Source organism: Motacilla alba, chromosome Z (genome assembly GCF_015832195.1).
Source record: "Motacilla alba alba isolate MOTALB_02 chromosome Z, Motacilla_alba_V1.0_pri, whole genome shotgun sequence".
Taxonomy (NCBI): Eukaryota; Metazoa; Chordata; class Aves; order Passeriformes; family Motacillidae; genus Motacilla; species Motacilla alba.
The window spans coordinates 70,897,264-70,903,263 of NC_052046.1; positions in this window are offsets into that span (position 1 = coordinate 70,897,264).

Here is a 6,000-nt window from a genome sequence, read left to right on the forward strand (position 1 = left end):
TATCTCCCCACAGACTTTGAACAGGTAACTACCTGGAAAAGTCTTTGAATCTCTTAGAGGGAATTCATGGGTCTCCTTTGTCAAGCTGAAAGAAGTGTGCCTGCTCTTGCCAATGCTGAGCTGTGTGACAGCATGCTACTAAATCTGCTTTTAGCTGCTTCAGAGGTATGTGAAGCGAGGAAGAAAGCAGAGTATCAGTGGGTGAGCTTTTAATGGGGTGGGAGACAGACTGCTGCTCTTTTTCTCCATCATTCTGGAGACCATCAGGAAAAATGTTGCTATTTCCTTCTCTCTCCTGAGGTTTTGCACTGTCACTGTACCTCCACTCAAAACTGTTGTTCTCCAGGTGTGCTACCCTGAGTGATCCCTCAGGTTTGTCTATGTCTCTGCAAGAAGGTGTGATACACAGCTGTCATCTCCAGCTTGGTGACAAAAGAACAAATGCAGCTCTCCAGCAGCCTAAAGCAAGTCCTGCTGTGTTTTTCCACCCTTAGAAATATTAGACCAGAGTTAGAAATATAAGGAGGTAGTAAGAGCCACTAGCCATAAACTTGTTGGTTGCAGCTTGGAATTCCTTCTGCTTAAAATAAAGCCAAAATCCAGCTCCATGTTACCATTCAGTGTCCCACCACTCCTCTTACATACAGTATCTAAACACATTGGTCTGGGGCATCTGAAGTTGTCTTCTTTTAGGGAGACTTCTTTAATGTTTAGCTGTCTTCTTTACCCAAGTGACTATTTAGCATAAATGCATTCAAAAATCTTTCTTGCTCCCTGTGTCATATTGATTATACCTGGTTTGGTTCTGACAGCTTTGGACAGTTAAATGGAAGTAGTTCTTGCTTCCTACTAGTCTTTACCTCGTTGCTTTGTGCAGACAGTGCTGGGCCAGATTTGCAGTAATTGGGAGAAGAAAATTCTCCAGTTCTGCCATATTTAGCCTGATTTTTTTTTTCAGTGTCATCCTTTCTTTCCATCAGAACTGCTAATGACACCAAGCCTGTAACATGCAATTTCTGCTGAAAGTGAGATTTTTGGGTCATTGTACAGCTCCTTGAAGACGTTGAGTCTATTTAGAAATGCTCCTTTTCTCCCCTGTATAGGTCTTTTGCATTCATTGAGCATTTAGTGGGACATGCTCTGTGGAAAGTAGTACAGCATGAAAGCCATGGAGACACCTGGTTTTCCAAGTTTTTGTTGGTTGTGGCTACCACCTAAGCAACACCTGGGTCTGCTCTCTGGAAGCCTCAAAAGTCTGAAGTGTACCTGACACTGAAGATAACCCATTTGATTTCAGGGAGGATTCTGTCACTGTCAAGGGCTACTCAGCATGGTTGTGTTGGCTCCTCTGCTTTTCAAGCTTCCGTCTTTCCATGTAAGGAATTCCACCAATTCCTGACAGTGTAGAGATGAGGAAACAAATGGCTCGACAGAGTCACTGCCTTCATGATGACAGAGAGCAACTAGTAACAGAGTTCTGACCAGACATTTCAATGCCAAGAATTAACCCAGACCCTTTCACAGTTCCCAAGTAAGATTTTATCGAGCCTTTTGTAAAATTACTCTTTCTTTTCCATGATGTCACCTGCAAACAGAAATACAGTGAGTGTATGCGAATGCAGAATGTGACCCATGCTTAATAATCTCTTAAAGATTTGTTTTTACAGACAATCAGGTGGGAGTGGAGCATCACTTCCCCAGCAGCAGATTTTTAAAAAGAACACTCTTATTTTTAGTCTATTTTTCACCTTAGAAAAAGTAGGCCTCAAATACTTGTGAAAATGTGGATACCAACAAGAATTTAGGTTGCTCTCTTTTGTGAGGAGAGAGAAGCTTAAGCCTAATAATCACAGTTATGGAAATTTTTTTTTTAAGAAGAAAAAAGAAAATCAATGAATACAAGCATCCATACCCTGTTACTAATCCTACACTTAATCTGACTAAGCACTGTTAATTTTGCATGTGAGAGAAGATGTGTCTTTGACAGGGAGTTTGAGAAAGTGACAATTTAACTGGCAATTCCCCTGTTGCTACTGAGATCAAAGGCACACCAAAGCTGCTAACCTGGAATATGAAGTGTGCTAAGAAAGTGTGAAAAGAAGCAACAGATACCTCAGGAAAACAGATACTTTACAGTATTGCTGCAAGAACTAAATTTGTTCACTTGTTTTTGGCATTGCTCCCTGTATCTGACTCAGTGATATTTTCCTCACTGCTCTTATGGTATTTTTTTGCTCCTAAGAACCAGTTTGGATAATAATGGCCCTGTAAAATGTGTCTTGCATGCCTGGTGTTTGTCATACCATCTCCAATTCTCCTATACATAATGGCTCAGTCATTCTGCTTTGAAAGTGTAGATAGGCCTTAAAAGAGAGTGCAGGTGCAATATCCGTCCTCCCTCCACTTCCTGATGAAAAGCTGGACCAGATCCCTGGAAATGTACCCCCAGTGTGCCACGTGTCCCACTGCTGTGATTGCAACTGTGTCATGGACCTGCATGGAGCTGGTGGTCCCTCCTTTAACTGAGCACTCTGAATTGTCTCTCTGCTGTAGAAGAAATTGCCAGCTCTTGGCTGGCAAGGTGGGACTGTAGAAAGAGCAAGTGAGTCTGTTCTCCTTATTTAAATGCTTCTCCTTTCTCAAAGCAGTTGTCTGGGTTAGGTTTCACTTCATTATTCATCAAGCCTTGGTGAGCTGCCTACATGCAGAGTCAGTCAGGGTTTTCCAGAACTGTGGCTTTACCTTAGTAATCCAGGACTCACAGAAATGACCTCTGACTAAGGGCAGGCTTGAACCTTTTTTAGGGCTTTGAAGTGTGTTTTGTTCCAGCCAGCAAAAGCAGGGCAGCCTTTTCTGCAGAAGAGCTGTGCTCCACATAGCCATCATTCTTTGCCTAGGACTTCCCCTGGCAGCGCTGTGTTTGGAGAGAATTCAGGCCTTGCCTGACAAACAAATGGTGCAGGAGAAAATGAATGTGATAGGAAGAGCAGAATATTCTCTCTTGTGTGGACAACTTAAAATTTTTATTGTGTTTTTCCCAAAGAAAAACCAGACTTACTCTGCAATGAATCAATGAAGATTTAGTAACACGAACAAATGAACTTTGAATTGTGCAATTGAGTCTTTCAAACTGCACTATCAGGAACTATATTTTCTGCATCTCTTTAAAAGTCCAATTTGTTCCTAAGACACAAATAGTTTAAATCGTCAATGATTTTGTGAAAATCAATGAGAATCATGCAGACAGAACTCAGAGTATCATTTTAACCATAAATTATGCACCTGATGAATCCTATCCCGTGGTCACAATAGACAGCAGAGGACCACAGAAGTACAGTATCCTTGTTGCTTTTATTTCCTTCTTCACTGCTAGTTCCAGTGCTGGTGATCAGGAGGGAAACATCACTTACAAACCTCTTGGCTCTGGAAAACAGGCAACATTCTTAGTGGCACATTTGAAAAAGTGCTTTTAGATAAATTGTATACAGCATATAATTCAGCATATAATTTATCTTTCAAGTGTTCTGTCAATTTTTCCATTGAGAAAACTCCTCAGGTTTTTCCAAAGCTGATGTTCTCTCTGGTGAGCTCTGCTCTTTTCCCAACAGTGGCTCATAATGCTTCTTGCAGCTGTAAGAAGGTGATTAATCAGTTTAACCTGGCACATCTTAAGTCTTCAAACTGCTAACCTCACAAAAATTCCAGCAGACTCCCAACAATATCTTGATATAATAGTAATATGGAGCCTGATCCTCCAGTTCCTGCAGGTTTCTGGCAGTTCTGCTTGAGCTGGTGGAATGCATGGCATGTGCATGTACCTGTGCAAGGCAATCAAAACCAAAACTGGTTCCCAAACTTGTGCATAAATTCATTTTCAGAATGAAGGAAAGAAGAAAGATGGGCCCGGGGGGGGTGGGGGGGAGATCCTTATTGCTTTAGTGATGAAGAGGATCAGAGGATTAAACCCCATGATTCTTTTTCTTGATGAACTCCTTCATAAAAATTCCTGTATCAGCGTTTTCCTTTCTTGTTGCTCTGGTTTTTGGTGGAAAGGTGGTAACTTGCTGCTGAATTTACATGAAGGTTGTCCTCTTGGATCAAATGGGAAGCTTTTACCTGAAGCATAGTGTGTGTCTGTGATGGCAGCAGCTTGGAGCAGAAAATTCTTGATGGATTCCTCCCAGAGCAGGAGGTGTGGGCAGGGATGGAGAGACAGTGATGGGCTTGGTTCACAGACACACGCTGTGCTCATTCTGAGCCAGCAAGAAAATCAGCAAGAGGAGCAAAAAACCACACAGAGATGTAAATGAAAGCATATAAAATAAATTTTAAAAATGTAAAAAGTAGTAAAACAAAACCTTACAGCAGAAATTTTCTCCAAAATCTGTCACTGCTTTTCATGCTGGAAAAAAAAAAAAAAGGAATGGGGCCTTTCAAGCATCTTCTTGGCAAGCCCTGTTGATAGCATTGACAGTTTTTGTCTCTAAGGAGGTCAAGAAAATATAGAAGAAGATATGTCCATAAGGAAGTTTCACAGTAGACCACTGATATAGGAAGCAGCACTGGCAAAAGTACATCTCACACACGTCTAGATGAGGTAGAAACCAAGGCCAGTTTCTTCCTTAAAGCTTTTTGGATCTTACCCACATATTTCTCATTTTTGCATAAAACCTGCTGAACTGTTGCTGTGACCAGTTGCTTCTTCATTTGAGTCATCCCCTTTCAATATACAAACCAGATGGTGGCTGTTCTTCATGAAAAGAGCTATTGTTGCATCCTTTTTTTTGTGTGTCTGTGTTAGTAAATGTGATTTAAATGGCTTGGAAAAAAATATTGACAATTTTTTTATTGGAAAAGTTTGCAACTCTCAATTTTCTGCTGTCATCAAAATCAAGAATTACTTACAACTTCAATTTGCCAAAACCTTGGGATTTTCCTGCATGATATAATTATCTTGTAAGTTTTGAAAACCTGTTTTGAAGTTTTCTGGTGGTTTTTTTTCCATGACAAAATGCAGAGAGAAACAAAATAATTTCTTCACTTGCTTCTTTTAAAGTCATCATTTTAGAGCTGTTTGAAGCGAAAGCAGCTTTAAACACTTTTGTAGAAAACCCCTTTCATTTTCAATCAGCCCCAGTGTACTTTAATGCACAGTCAGAAGTCACAGACGCCCAGGTTATGAAGTTAGGGTGAGTTGAACTCACATGGTGTGGTTGCAACTCTGCCACACTAATTTTAATTTTTTAGTATTTTACTTGGATGCCTGAAAGTCTTGCAAAACATCCCCTTAGTGCTGCCGAAGACAGGTAGGAATGGATTATAACTATTGGAGGGTCTCCATCGCTGTAAGGTCTTATAAAGAGAATTTAATGAACTTTTGACTGGAATAGGTTTGGTTTTCCTGACCCAGTTTTAGGGTAGTGGAATAGAATAGATAATGGCTTTGCATCCTTGTCTCCAAAAATGATGACCTTACTGAACATTTGTAAAAGTCAGTGGGCTCCAATAATTCTGGAGTTGCAGAACTCCTAAAGCTCAGTCCAAAACACATTTTAGAAAACCAACCCACCCTGATATCAGGGCTGCTCTGGTGTGCAAATTATCTTATCAGGAAAAGGGCATTGATGTTTTGATTTCTGTGGGCAGGAGCTCTGCTCTTTAGTGGACAATTCTGACCAAGAGAAGGTTTTGTCTTTGTGGTGGGGCAGCAGCATCTTGCCCTGTCTCCCATTTCCTTCACACCACTGTGCATATCCATTGAAGGTTTGATTTATATTGCAATTGTACACCAATTTACTGAACAGTGATTTTTTTTCAGTTTTTTGAAATGACTGAAAAGTGACTTAGAAAAACTTTCTCTTTGGAAAGTATCCAATGCTTCGAGGTAGCCTTGAAATAATCCCCGAAACTCCTTATAATCAAACCTTAGTCAAAGACAGACTATATTGCATTCTCCAACTAACAAGCTGCTTTTTCTGAATTTAAATATTGGAATAAAAG